Consider the following 14,813-nt stretch of genomic DNA (forward strand, 5'->3'; position numbering starts at 1 on the left):
AATATTTTTTTTTTAGATTTTTGCTTTTGTTTTTACATCCGACCCAAATTTTCCCCTCTCTCTTCTCCTCCCACCCCCCACCATTCACTCCTCCTCCCTTTCTTTTCAGATGTGGGTGGACATATCCAGCAACAGCGTATCACGTTGCCATGAGACTAGGCATGTCCTCTTCTGTTAAAGTTAGATGAGAAAATCTGATAGGAGGAATGGGTCCCAAAAGGAGGAAGCAGGGTCAGAGACAGCCCCTGCTCTCATTGTTAGGGGCCTCACAAGGAGACCAAGTTATACAATTATAACATTGTGCAGAAGGTAGTTCCTATGTCAATCCCATTCAGGTTCCCTATAAGCCCAGGTTAGTTGGTCCTGTGGGTTTTCTTGTGATACCCTTGACCTTACTGACTCCTACAATCCTCTCCACGTCTTCCGTGGTGTTCCCCAAGCTCTGCTTTATGTTGGCTGTGGGTCTCCGCATCTGTTTCTATCAGTTGCTGGGTGAAACCTCTCTGATGACAGTTGAGCTAGACACCAAACTATGAGTATAGTAGAGTAATAATCTCTCTTTCGTTTCAGAAAAGAAGAAGACATGCACACATTTCTAGGGGCCAGAGATACCAGGTGTTACACTGAGCATATTTTAGCATAACTCTTGTTTTACATTTAGTCTTACAAGAAGGAAGCCAGAGCTGCCTAAGCTCTCCCAAATCTCTCATCTTAGTGATTTATCTTGGGTGCCTTTTGTTTGTTGGTTGTTTGAATTTTTTGTAGGAGTTTTAATACAAGCCTCAAAAACATTTCTACTCTTCTGAAAAAAACAAATACATAAAGGAACAACAGCAGCACAAATGAAAACACTGTCCTAATTGCATAAAAACAGACTACAAATGACATCCTTCTTTTCCTTTGGAAACTGGCTTTCCCAAGGATGGATTTATTCACCCATGTTGATAGTCTCATGGACAACTAATATTCTCAGACTGTCATCCTTCCCAAAGCATTTTCTTATGTAGATCTGAGAGAAAGACACTGGTGTTTCCTTCGCTATGTTTGAATCCTTACAATGCAACAAAGTATAAACAGAAGTGTGGTTTTGGTGTCATAACAATAATATCATTACCTAGGCTGTGTTTCCAACATCTTGGTAAACGAGGCACCTGTTGCTGAAGTGAGTTGTCTTTGATTATAGCCATTGCCATCAGTGAGAGTTCAGGTATATACACTGAACTTAGATTTTAACCCCAGACCTTTGTAAATTTCTTAGGAGGGGGGCCAAGTCAAATAATATTTGTATGGAGATGGTAGATCTGGAAAGCGTGTGTGCTTCTGACAGCCTGTGAACAGCTGGAATGGCTGGCTCATGGGAGCAGGGCAGCTGTGTAAGCTAACATGTGGATTCATGGCTAGACTGTAGGCTTGCCAGTAGCTATCCTGGAGCAGCATATCATGAAGACTGTCAAACAGTTGAAATATGAGTGATAGTCCACAGCAAGGTCAGCGTTCCTCATGGAATGCAGACAAGACCCATTCTCACTAGTGATGTCCAGCATATCTAGATAGAAATCAAAAGCCACTTAGAAGAAGCATGAGATGATCTACTGTCTTTGGAATGTTTGATCAAAGAAATATAAGATGTCATTGAATAAGCAAGTTTGTTCTCTAACTGTGGGTATGTGTGGTTTTCAGGCTTAGAAGCATGGGATTGGGAGATATTACATTGGTCCATGTAATAGTTGATTGCAATAGACAGTATTAACTTTTCCATTCACCTTTAAGGAAGGTGTCCTGAATAGCAGATCCCACAAGTATATTCTAAAAATTAGCCCAGACTGACATCATCCTTTCAATCATTACTGACTGATGTGTCTCAAAGAAACCCATGAGAAACAAAGAAGAAAAATGTTTGCAAAAGAAGGAAGCAGAGTGTTTGTGCTTCCTCTGACAAGTACATGAACTTGGTGGATACCGTTGAGTTCCAGAAGCTTCCTTTTTTATTTAGTAGAGATTCACTGTAAAGATGGAGTTAATCAACTCAATAGAGTCTGTACTTGACCACTATCTCTATGTGGTTCTAGCCTAGTAGGAAACTTAGTTCTTAACAGGCAATAGGAAACCAGGCTGGTTGTACGTGTCTTTAATTCTAGCAGTCCAAGCAGGGAGATCTCTGTGAGTTCAAAGCCAGACTTCTAGACTACAGGCCACAAGGCCTGAGTATTCTATTGTTTATAACACCCAAGCTGAATGCTCTTCCATGGCAGGTTTAGCAGACAATATGACTTTAGTGACAGGAACTCAAGAAAGAACTAGGCACATGATTCTAGAAGAAAAATGTCTGGATGCCATCCATAGTGAGTTCCACACTCTTTCCTGAGACCTACAGATAAATGAAGGAATCAAGAACAACTTGACACACACACACACGCACTCATACAAATCTGGGCATCTCCCTGGTATCCATTAGACTCCTCATAGACTTCCCACCCTTGCATCATTTCTATACCCACAGGCTTGTAGCCCCTTTCTCCTTAACAAAGCACCCTGCCCCAGCCACCGCATACACCTGAGAAGGAATGAGTTTATCATATTTATCATAAATGACATGCATAAGAGCACCATCTTTGATATGTGTGTCACCCTCAGCTGTGATGTGGAAGATGCTCTGAATGCACTCAGCTCATGTCTAAAGCTGCATATACAGGTCCATAACAAGGTCCTTAATGGATGCATGGGAACATTAGGATGGATGAGTGACAAGCTATGAAGTCAAATTAGAAATGAGAAGGAAAAAGCCAAGCCTCCCTCTGCCCCAGAGAAAGTAGAGCAGTCATATGCGTATGTGTGTCTCTACTAAGACATATTATATGTGTGTATTGTGCACTATACTAAGTATGCTCTACAAGGCAGGTCTATAAAAAAGCAAACAAAAGTATATTGTGGAATGTGAAGAACAAGTGGTCCAGATACCTCAAGACTAAAGACAAGATGTAGTCATGAGTTCTTTAAATTCTGCTTTTCCCTCGAACTTCCCAGATGTGGAGCTGGATGCCTAAAGGACGGACATTGGCAGGAAGTCCTAGATGGGAAAGGGACAGCTCAGAGTGGCCTAATAGCCATGGAAACTTATGTTGGCCTCACTGTGACCTCAGTCTGGTCATGGTGTTGTACAAAAGGGGTGTGTGACTGTTCATCATTGTCAACCACCCTGAATTTGGAATCACCTGCGAGACACACCCATGGAGGTGTCTGTGAGAGTGTTTCCAGAGAGGTGTAGCTGGAGATGAAAGATGAATAGGGGTTGCATTCCATTGGCTGGGGCTCTGGGCTGGATAAAAATGAAAAAGAAAGTGAACTAAACATGAGTGCTCATCTCTCTCTGCGTTTCAACTGTGAAAAGACCTTCTCGACTTTCCTGTGATGATGGATTATTCCCTCAAAACAAGAACCCAGCAAAACCCTTGGTCCGTTAGGTTGCATTTGTTAGAGTAACAGAAAAATGGTTAATACTGGCTACAAGATGCTGTAATTGGAAACTGAATTGGCAGTGCTCCAATTTATTTGTACTACATATTAAAACTACGTGCAACACTAAAGTCACCTTTAATTAAATAGAATATTTAAAGGCAGGGAAGAAAAAAGAGAAGAGAGTAGAGTCAAGTCTATGAATGGGGCTTCTAATTAATGATTTGTATTCACAAACCAACTTGCCCTAGGAAGGCCGAGGATGTTTTATCTGCGCTTTTGTGCAAGGATGTGGGTGTGGTCACAGAATAACTGGCTGGTCTGGATACCTCTGCAGACAGGTGGTCTGTAGCACTTTGCACACACCTGCTCAGGTTTACAATCAGTCATAGCATCCACTGACAACTTGACACAGACCGGAGTCAACTGGGAAGCAAGACCTCAGTTGGAAAATTGCCTCCATCAGACCGGTCCAACAATCCACCCTGAAGACATCATTGTCTTTCTCTGAGTTTCTCTCCTTGTGTTTTGTCAAGCATATTGTAGGACCCATCAAAGCCGATGAACAGAACTTCACTATGTTCTTGGCTCCTCGGTTCAACAGTTTTGAAAAGTTATTTTTAATACATCACTGGTAATTCCAAGAGTCATTTCTGATACAATAAAGTAGGAAAATGTGTTTGTCTATCCTTGAATTACCTTGTTACCTTTCAAGAAGCAAAGCGATATCCCACACACATTTCTTATTTTGTTTCTGTTTTTGGAGACAGTGGCTAAGGGTGCCCTTGAACTTGAGGCAGTACACCTGCCTTTTTTCCCCCATATAGCAATTGTACATGTGATTACTATACTTAGCTCTAGACATTTAAGGACTCATCAACTTTTGTTTGCATTCGTAATATAATATAAACATGTTATTTTGTTTTATGTAAGCTAGAGGCATCCTTCTGGCTGGCATATCAATATTATTTTCTCATCTTCCTAAAATCAAAGGTCTGACATCTACCCGTTTCTACTAAGGATGGGTTGGGTAAATATTGAAGATGTATCAAGCAATGAATTTTGTTAAATTAGTAAGATTTTGGGACATGTTCAGCAATTATATGTGTGTGTGTGTTTCTATCTACATACACACACATTTTGTAACTTGTGAACAATAGTATATACAGATAGTTAGATTTATTCAGCTAAACCACAGGTAGACTTTAAATTTCTCTATAAAATATTTATGTGGTTTTCTCATTTTGCATTTACTTAAAACAGTGCTTGATTAATTTTCCAAACACTACTGAAAGATTTCTCATGTGAAATTCAGTCTTCCAACTCCAATTTAAGCATGAACAAGACACGACCTTGCCTAACCATTTTATTCTATTCTGAGCTAGCCGGAATTCGAGCGGCCGCTCTAAGGCATTATGCCATGTGAGATAAACTTAAATACATGCAGCAGGCAGTTTCTGAGCATCTTCTTACAGTGCAGGGTGGTGGATGTCACAGGCACAATTACAAGGGAAAGATATGTACGTTTCCAGAATTACAGGGACAGCAGACCGAAAAGCAACCCGGCAATTACGCTGCATTTGGATAAATGGCTAATATGAGCAGGAGGAAGCAGGCACATATAGGACAAATAAGAAAGGCATTTAACTCAAAATTGGAGATTGAACCTGTATAAAATGGCTCATTATGAAAATTGGTTCATCCAGCTGTGGAGGCTGAAGGTTGCCATGACCTTCCACCTGCAAGCCTAGATTTAGCAGAGGTAATTGGTCAGTCCTAACCTAAGGTCACAGGAAGATCAACGATGGGTGATTCACTCACTAGCCAGAGAGCTAACAGAATTCTCCCTTCAGTTATCTCTCGTATCTCTCCTTAGCTCTGGCACTGTCATTCATGCTACAGGGGAAACTCGTTTTTCTGAGTTCTTGCTTACTATTGATTGTCAATTTGACAGGATTTGGACTCACTTAGGCGACATGGTTCTGTGTGTCTCAGGTCATTTTAGAAAAGGTGTAACTGAGGTCTATAGATGCACTCTGAGTGAAGATAGGACGGACACAGGGGTTAAATACGAAGCAGAAAGTGAGCTGACCTCCAGCATCCCTCACTCTGCCTCCTCATTGCTGCAAATATAGTGTAGCCCGAAGGCCCTGTGGTTCCATGTCTCCTCTTCTGTGATGTACTCAAGTTGTGAGCCAACACAAGCATATCCTTCATGAAGATGCTTTGGCAGATAGTTCCCATGGTAGTGAGACAAGCAATTATGATGGACTATCATCACTGTCAAACACCATTCTTGTAAAACACGCAGCCTTTGACAATGTCTAGACATGTATCTGGGCAACCTGTGATCCAATCACATTTACACATGGAATTAGCAGTTGAAACTCTGCTCTTGTTAACATGGCACCTATCTCAATCTTCATAAGATGCCCTTAATTTCCAAACAAAGATAAAAATGAATAGTAAATGATAATTATTTTACATCAAGGAAAAAATCCCAAACAATAACCAATAACCATTAATAGCACCTTTGCTAGAAAAGTAAGTTAAAATCGTCTTGAATGTTATCATATAAATTTGCTCATATTTAACACTATGATAAAATATAAATACATCTTGTGATGGGTGATGCAGATATGTGATATGGATGGAAAAAGAGAATAATTAAATGTATTTAGGTTGTGAGACATTCTAGAGTTGTAATGATGTCACATTAGAGAGTGGCTTTGGATTCTGGAAGACTTTAGCACTCAGACCTTTAGATTAGGAATATTTAAACTGTAAAGATCATGCTATTATGCCATTATGCCAACATCCAAGGGATTCCAGAGTGTGATCCTCCCTGGTCCCAATCATTCCAGAGAAAAAATTGTCAACAAGTTAAAGAAGACCAAGGATGACCGCAGTCCCGTCTTCTGCGTGGACCTCAGGTCTCATGGGTGAACACCACAAACTCTCACCACCGCCTTCTCTGTGCTTCTTTTGCCTTTAGCAGGCACTTGAGCCGCGTGGCTTTCTTCAAGAGATGAGAGCACACTGGGCCTTGCCCCTCAGGACTCTGGATCTCCCTTGGTTGCCTGTATTGCATGATTCTGATTGTTGCTTTCCATTTTTCTTAATTCTGGAACACAACAATGATGATGTTAGTAGATGTGACCTTGGGAGCTATTTAAAGTCACGAAGATGGAGATCTTATAACTGAGATTGATGCCTCGATGTGTAAACTCTTGTTCTGCCTGCAGCCACAGCTCTCCCTAGTGTGGCTGTCTATGGGATAGCAATAGAGTGTCTTGTACCAACAATGTTACAAGCAACAAATTATAAAGTGTGGGCATGCTGATCATCCGGGTCTCTGGAAGAAGACTGAGGCTGAACAAGATTTCTCTTACTGTACTAGTCTTCCGTTAAAATGGGGGAGCTATTTTGGAGCATGAGCTTGAGAGAAACGGAATCTCCCAGAAACTCTCATAGCCCGGAAAGATAAAGAGCTGCCGCTTGGCAGACGGGATCTGTATGCTATCGATTTCCGCCGCTGTAATAGCTGCAGAGTAACTTGTAAACAACACTCAGGGTGCCGCTTAGCTGATTCCTTGGACTTTGCCTCATTATTTAGAGTTCCTGACATTCATCAGGGTGCATCTGCGGCTGGCAGTTACCAGGAGAAAACATTAGTGTTCGGTACCGGCGCTCCGTCTAAACCAGCAAGCTGGCGTTTGACTGCAGGACCTGGAGGAGTTTCGCTTTGTTAAACATTACAGCTGAGCAATCCTACCTCTGTAGCCTTTGTCACTGCCGTCACTTGCTTGCATTTTCACAGGGAGCTCGATGGAGAGGAGGCTTGTGGGGAAGAGGAATTTACTTCACCAGAGTCCATGGAGCACTTGGGTTTGGTCAGAGCATCTTCAGTACCTGCAATCATTACTGTGGAGAAGTAACAGTGAACAAACAACAGGAAGACATGAGCAATAGATGGGAAACTTCTCCTTAATACCTTCGAGCAGAGGTTCTCAACCTTCCTAATGATGCGGCCCTTTAACACAATTTCTCATGTCATGGTGAGCCAAAACTATAATTTCATTGGTACTTCATAACTGTAACTTTGTTAGTTATGATTGTAACGTGGATATCTGTATATTCTGATAGTCTTAGACAAAGCCTGAGAAAGGGTCATTTGACCCCTCCCACCAAAAGTGTCGCGACTCAGAGGTTGAGAACAATTGCTTTAGAGAGAGTTTGGGAAATGTCTGTCTTTTTGAACACACACACACACACACACACACTCAGATTAATACTTATGTTATATTTAAGAGATTTGTGATTCTGATGTTGTTGTCATCAGAATCCTCCCTGTAAGTACGGTAACAAAATCTCCTTGGCTCTCTTCAATCTGATAAAAACAATATAAAAACAAAAACCCATTCTCTAGTCCACCACCATTGGCCTCTGTTCAGCAAGCCCTTCCAGGCCTGGATCGTGAGAGCTCTCAGAATTCAGCAGGTATTAGCCGGCTGACTCAGAGTACACATTGCAAGACCCTGGAGATCTTTGGATGCGGACAGCAAGCTCCACCCCAAAGAGGCTAGAGTACGCAGTCCTTTTTTCTGTGAATGCCTAAAGTGACATAAGGAATTCCCAACAGGTGGTTTGTCCTTCAACTTTTGCCAGCCAGTCTGTCCCCGTTGGCTCTTGCTGACATCACACTCTGGGTCATCAGCATCAGCATGGCTAGCAGCTAGCGTGTAGATACACACCAATGTCTGGGAAAAGTCACAGGCAGCGCTGTTTCCACACGAAACACAAGAAAACCACGGATGTAATAAAAGGCCATGGCAATACCTTCTCATAAGAAAGCTAAGGCCACAGCTCAGCACGAGGACTGAGGCTCAGGGAAGGAAGACGACCTCATCCCTTGTCAAATGAAGGCGAATCATGTATACACACAGCTCAGCTGTGGCAGAGTCCTGGGGGGGAGGCACAGCTGCCAGGCACACATCTAGAAAGTCAGCTCAGTTCTTACCTAGCTGCTAAAGGTTGAGCATGAATGTGAACGACCGCGCAGTCCCCAGAGTCCTAGACTCGGGACTCTCCACTTGTAATACGCTCTTTTTCAGAGAGTTCTACCTGGTGCTCATAGGAAGTATGAGGTAGGACAGAAGATCGTGGGAAGTTTCTCTTGTCCAGGCTCAGAGAAGGAGCTGGTATGTCTGTGGGAAGGCTAGAAACTGACCCTTCCTAGATGGGTGTCTTACAAAGGGTAAAGTCTCATTCAGGGAGAGGCTAGGATAGCGGATGCTCTCAAACCCAGAACATCATCGCTAGAGCAAAGATAAAATCACTCTCCACCCATGGAAGCACCTTGTATCTCTACAGTGCTCACGGCCTTTTATCTCTAGAGCTATTAACTTTCTACTGTGGGAATGAGGAAACCTGCTCTGATATAGGACACAGGCTAAATTTTGTTACCCTGACCAGGAAGAAGAAAGAAGTTCAGAACAATCTGCTTGCTATACCCGGTGTGGGGGTAGGTTTATTGAAGATGAGTACTTGGACAATAGAGTATAACCATTCCCCAAATATAAAGGTTAAAATGGCTGTGATTAATGTATTCATGAATGAAGGAAAGTGGCCAGTATGCATGGGGAATTTGGACAGAGAATGAAGACCTGTAAGGATCATATAGCTTGAAATGTCAGCAATGACAAGAAGGGAGAGGAGAGTTGGGCAGAGTTGGAGGACTATTTATCAGCAGATGACATAGTTGTTTTTGAAAAACTAAGCAGATGAAAAGCTAGGTCAAATGGATTCACACAAGAACACCGAATAACCACAGGCCATTAAATAGCGCCAGATAGTCTGACATGCATGTCCTTAGAGAGAGTTAGTGGAAAAACAGCAATAATAGGGAGAGGATTGCGAATGGAGCAAAGGCCACCAGAGAGAAACCATAGGGAGGGAGTTCCCCTCAAGGACAATGTGCGTTGCAAGCCTGACCCAGAAGAAATTCCTAGGGGCTGGAGAGATGTCTCAGCAGTTAAGAGCACTGGCTGTTCTTCCTGAGGATCCAGGTTCAATTCCCAGCACCCACATGGCAGCTCACAACTGTCTGAAAATCCAGTTCCAGGGGATTTGATACCTTCACACCAATGCACATAAAATAAAGTTAAATAAACCATAAAAATATTTTTTAAAAATTAAAAAAAAGAAATTCCTAATGATGTACTTGACCTCGTCCCGTTTCCGATGCTCTGATAAATATTCTGGCAAAGAGAAATTTGGAGGAGACAGAATTTCTTTTATCTTACAGTCCCATGTTCTAGTCCTCTGTTATAGGGAATCAAGGGGACAGGACTGGAGTCAGCTAGTCCCACAGATCAGTCAGGAGTAGACAGAGAATGAATGCATGCTTACTGCTAAGCTAGCTTTCGCTACTCTTTAGGTACTCCAGGGCCCCACACCAGGGAATAATGCTGCACACCTTTCGGCTGGGTCCTCCTATCAACCAAAGCAGTTAAGGCATACCCATATTACCCCATGCAAAAGGCTCAAGACCATTGTAGACAGAAGCTTGAGTATTCAGAGGACAGAGAGCACTGAAGTGCAATAGCATCTTCTGGTACGATCGGACAGCATCTGTGGGTGTCTGCATAAGATGTAAACAAGATGAAGCCAGCCAGATTTCCAGAATGGAGAAAGCAGGGACTCTGGAGTCCCTAGCTAGGGAACTGCTGACTGTTGAAAGCTTCTGGAGGATGGAGAGCAGTTTCCTTTAAAGGTGTGGCTCCCAGGCGATGAACCATCCTGCAGTTGATGCTCCCGTGAGTAAATGGGCAGCATAGCTTTTTCCTCTGTGACTTAATTTTTAAAAGTCAGTTCCTGGGGTCACTGAAGTGGCAGACGTGAGCTGAGCACTGACTGACAGATTAAAAGCCTCTGATGTAGACTTGAGGCGGCTGCCAGTTGAGACAATTCAAATAGAGACCTAAGAAAGGACGTGAGCTCTCTCTGCAACCAGCAGACGATGTCCTTGATGAGGACACCCGAGTCATCCTGCTCATTAGCAATAGATGTTTCAGAACTCAGATGTCTGTGTTTGTCTTTACATCCAGCTGGCAGAGCGTGCTGGCGTAAGTGTCTCTGTTCCAGAGTTCACCTATTTGAAGTCCTCTTTGGAAGCAAATCATATTCCTTTCTGAGAATCCTAAAATCCGAGTTATTCTCTGCATATTTTTCATAAAGAGGCTTGCTTCCTGAACCATCTTCTTAACCCTTCTAGGTTCTACATTATGTTTTCCATGGGGCGGGGGGAGGGGAAGCCTAGAAACTTCCTTACTCATTCCTTACACATTCTGCATTACACTTTCAGAAGAATAAAAGATGAAATCAGAGCGCACTCATCCCAGTGAATGGCTGTGATTCAGGATATTCAAATCATTTTTTTCTCTTCAGATTTTGAAAGCTGTTCAAAAAGAATTGGAAGAGATTTAATGACATCTCATTGGAATACATAAAGACACCACCTCACAGAAGTCCTGAATCCCTTGTTGCGGTGACTTGACAGTCAGCATGGGGATCTGGGAAGAACATAGCCTGGGTTGTGCCTACAGTGTAACATGTATGGCCTGCAGTCCAATTTCTAATGATTTTTTTTTGTTCGTATCGGATCTTCTGTATTGTCTTTAACATCTGAATTTATGCCAGCATTGTGGTCTCTTGGATGTTTGCATGATACGTTTGGCTGATATGAAAGTTAGACTCCAGAGAAGAGGCTTTCAGCCCAGATCCAACTCAAATCTCCCAAGCCATGAATCCAAGTATTTGGCATCTTCAGCAATAGGGGATTACCTTTGACCTCTGGGAAGTAACCAGGGGCAACATCAATAGTCTATATTTCTTTGGAAGTCCCAGTTATAGCCTTTAATGCCAATCCCCTACAGTCCTCCAATTATGACAGCTAGCACAAGCTTCTAAAGACTTCACAACCTCCCTCAAAAGCCCCATCCTGCTATGTACCACAAGCTCAAACCCACAAACCTGCAGAGACATTTTATTGCCCACCACAACTAGCCTGAGCCTTGGAGTGCCCATATAACTGGTTCGCATTCTTCCAGTTGTCTGTGTGAGGACTTTATAGGCTCGATTAGCCTTAGTTTCAGGACAAGCCCACAGACCTTCAAATGCGGGTTTATGAAACAGCTTGGGTGGGTGACAACTTGCGGTGGGACTGTGGAAGTTTCTCTAATTCCCTGGGTCTGGAATTTGATTGGCATGGATACGTCTCACACCTATTCAGAACCATGATAATTCAGCTTTCACACTTGTGCTGGAATTTTTCTGAGTCTCTAACTTGCAGATAACACACTGGAGCATCCTGAGACTAAGCCTCCAAAATGGTGTGACCCAGTTTCTTACAAGTCACTTAAATAAAACCAGCTCTTCTCGGTTCTGTGGTTCTGGATACTCAGGGCTAATGTGAGGATTGAGCTGGGGGGTGATGACAGTGTCACATTAAGTACTGAAGGACACTATTGACTTAACAACAATAGGGACACACACACACACGGACACACATTCCTGTGTGCACACACATGCACAAGGCAATATTTTCTGAAGGAGAACAGCAGAGTATGTCATAATGCAGAAAAATCAGAAATGTGTTTCCAGAATTTCAGCCGGTCTTACCTATTCCAATTCTTGATTTTTCAACTTGATAACTTTTGTATGTGAAAAATTCAGTCAAATACACATGTAAATCGTACTTTATGATCATTTTCTATTTGATGATATTACTGTGCTGTGAAGTCTGAATTGAACTCTTAGCCATGCTTTCCTTTAACACACAGGCATGCGTGTACACACACACACGTACAGGTACAAACATACAAACATACATATACCTTTACTGTGTAAATACCACACATGTACTCACATAAACACACACGTGTACTGGTGCAAATACACATATACACATACATGTATACAAATATTCACACATACACATAAACAGTTGCACACATGTACAGTTATAAACACACATATACATACACATATATTCACATATAAATACTCAAACACACATATAGGTACAAATACACACACATACACATACATGTAGACATAGAAACATTTATACACACAATTACCATCACTAGAAGATTGTACAAGAGAGACAGTAGCTATCTGTGAACAGACATAGCTTTATATACTCGACAACTTCCTTACTTTGCCAATTATTTCTCATGGTACTGGCCACTCCTTCATCACATTCATGCCCTGCGAAGATCTGTCTCCTGGCTGCCAGCAGCATTAGAGCGGCTTCTAATTTCTTCTCTATAAAGATTTTTTTCTGAAATCCCAATCGTTAGGCACATTTGCCTGCAGAGCCTCCAGTGGGCACATTGGGGCCATGTCACTATGACAGGTCACTAAAGCTCGCCAGCAGTGGACTGGCACCAGCTTGATCATTGCGTTTACATTTGTGTTAGATGTAATGAGGCCTTTGAGTGTAGAAGCTTGACTGCCATGGCAATGGGCCCTGAGTCGTTACTGTCCTTTCATTTCCAAAAGGAAGCACCAAGAAGACAGTATAGTCCTCAATCTTCTGCTATTGGAGCACCAGGTGGATTCTAATCCTCTAGAACACTTTCTCTACTCAAGGTTCTATTCCAGCCTCCTTTCTTCCTCCAAACTGCGGCATCTCTCTTTCTAAAAGGCTTCCTTTGTGTTGAGAGAAAAAGCGTAAGGATTCATGAGCATCTTTATACTGAACTTTTTTTTTTTGTTTGCCTATCCTTGGAAATCATGAAAAAAAATGTGCTTGTTCATCAATTGGAGACATCTTGGAGTAAATTGAGATGGTTATGAGGCAAATTATTTATCTTTTTCTAGGTGGAATATAGGAGTTAGCAGCAGAAATATAAGTACGTTGAATGTAGCGCCTGTGTAGTTTAGAGGCATGCTAATCAACACAGGTGTTCTTTTGAAGTATTGCTTTAAAAACCTGTTTCCATGGTAACCACATCATATCTAAGACTGAAAAGAATTAACGTTGACTGGAAATGGTTCTTTTTAACTTTTAGGGAAACCACACAGATTCCAGCAAATATGATATGTACTAACACTCTGCTGGAATTTCAGACCTTGTCATATTTTTGCAACCCAAGTGTGTCCTGTCTGACTTAATGGACTGGTGTAGGATTCGAGGCTGATAATATCCCACCCGCTGTATTCTAAGTAACAGCCAACCCCAAGTGTGTAAAGATATACTTTCTTCACATTTACCAACATGACAGCAGAAAGCCGTACATTTCTGCCTGTCTACTAGGTATGAATTTCCCCTTTGCTTCAGATTACACGTGATGTAATACAAGTGAGGATCAAAACGTTTTCATTTATTCCTCAGTTTTTTTTATTCCCTTTGTTATATGTTCCTGTTTTCATTTTATTGGCTTGTGGTAGAAAAGAAATTACAACTTTCACTAATGTTTACCAACATTCTTTCTTGGATATATGTGGAAATACCTTTTTACCCTCAAACTCTGTTTTTCATACTTGTAGAAATATATACTTCTTGGCAATTTTAAAAATTGAAATATAATTGTATCATTATATCCCTGTTCTGCCTCCCCCACTCCCATATCCTCTGTCTTGCTCTTTCTCAAATTCATGAGCTCTTTCCTTTATTTTTGTGTTTTATATATATAAACACATATATATACACACAAATATAAATACATCCTGCTTACTCTATTTAGCTCTATTTAGTGTTGCTTTTGTGTATATGATTTAGGGGCTGACCACTTGGTATTGGATGCCCAAATATGATTCTCCTCCCTTGGGAAGATGAATTCTCCCCCTCTCTTAGAAGTCTTTAGGTACCTATAGTTCTTTGTGTAGGGATAAGCCCTGTGAGGTTCCCCCGACACAGACACATACACACACACATTAACAAGTCTAATATTGTCATTGTTCATGTCTTGCTTAGGTAGTCACATTGTTAAGGAATCAAAGCTCCCTTGTCTTTCTTAGGAGATAATCTAGCAGTAGACTTCTTTGTTCTCCCCTCTTCCCCCCCCCCCATTTCATACTTTGGGTGAAGACTTTTACCTGTCTTTGCAAGATTTTGTGGTGCAAAGACTTCCCAGGGCCTGTCATCCCTGCCCAACTTCATGCATGGATTTGTGTGTATATACTCATTTCCCTGCCATCAACTCTCTCCCATTTTAAATAAAGGGTCCCGTACTGGTATGGTAATTGAAATGTAAAATGTGTCTTAATGCCTTCCTGATGTGGGATTCCCTCTGTATGCTGTGAATATAATTGGTTAATTAATAAAGAAAAATAGCTTGGCCTGATAGGAT

The sequence above is a fragment of the Chionomys nivalis genome, chromosome 2 (genome assembly GCF_950005125.1).
Source record: "Chionomys nivalis chromosome 2, mChiNiv1.1, whole genome shotgun sequence".
In the NCBI taxonomy this organism is placed as follows: domain Eukaryota; kingdom Metazoa; phylum Chordata; class Mammalia; order Rodentia; family Cricetidae; genus Chionomys; species Chionomys nivalis.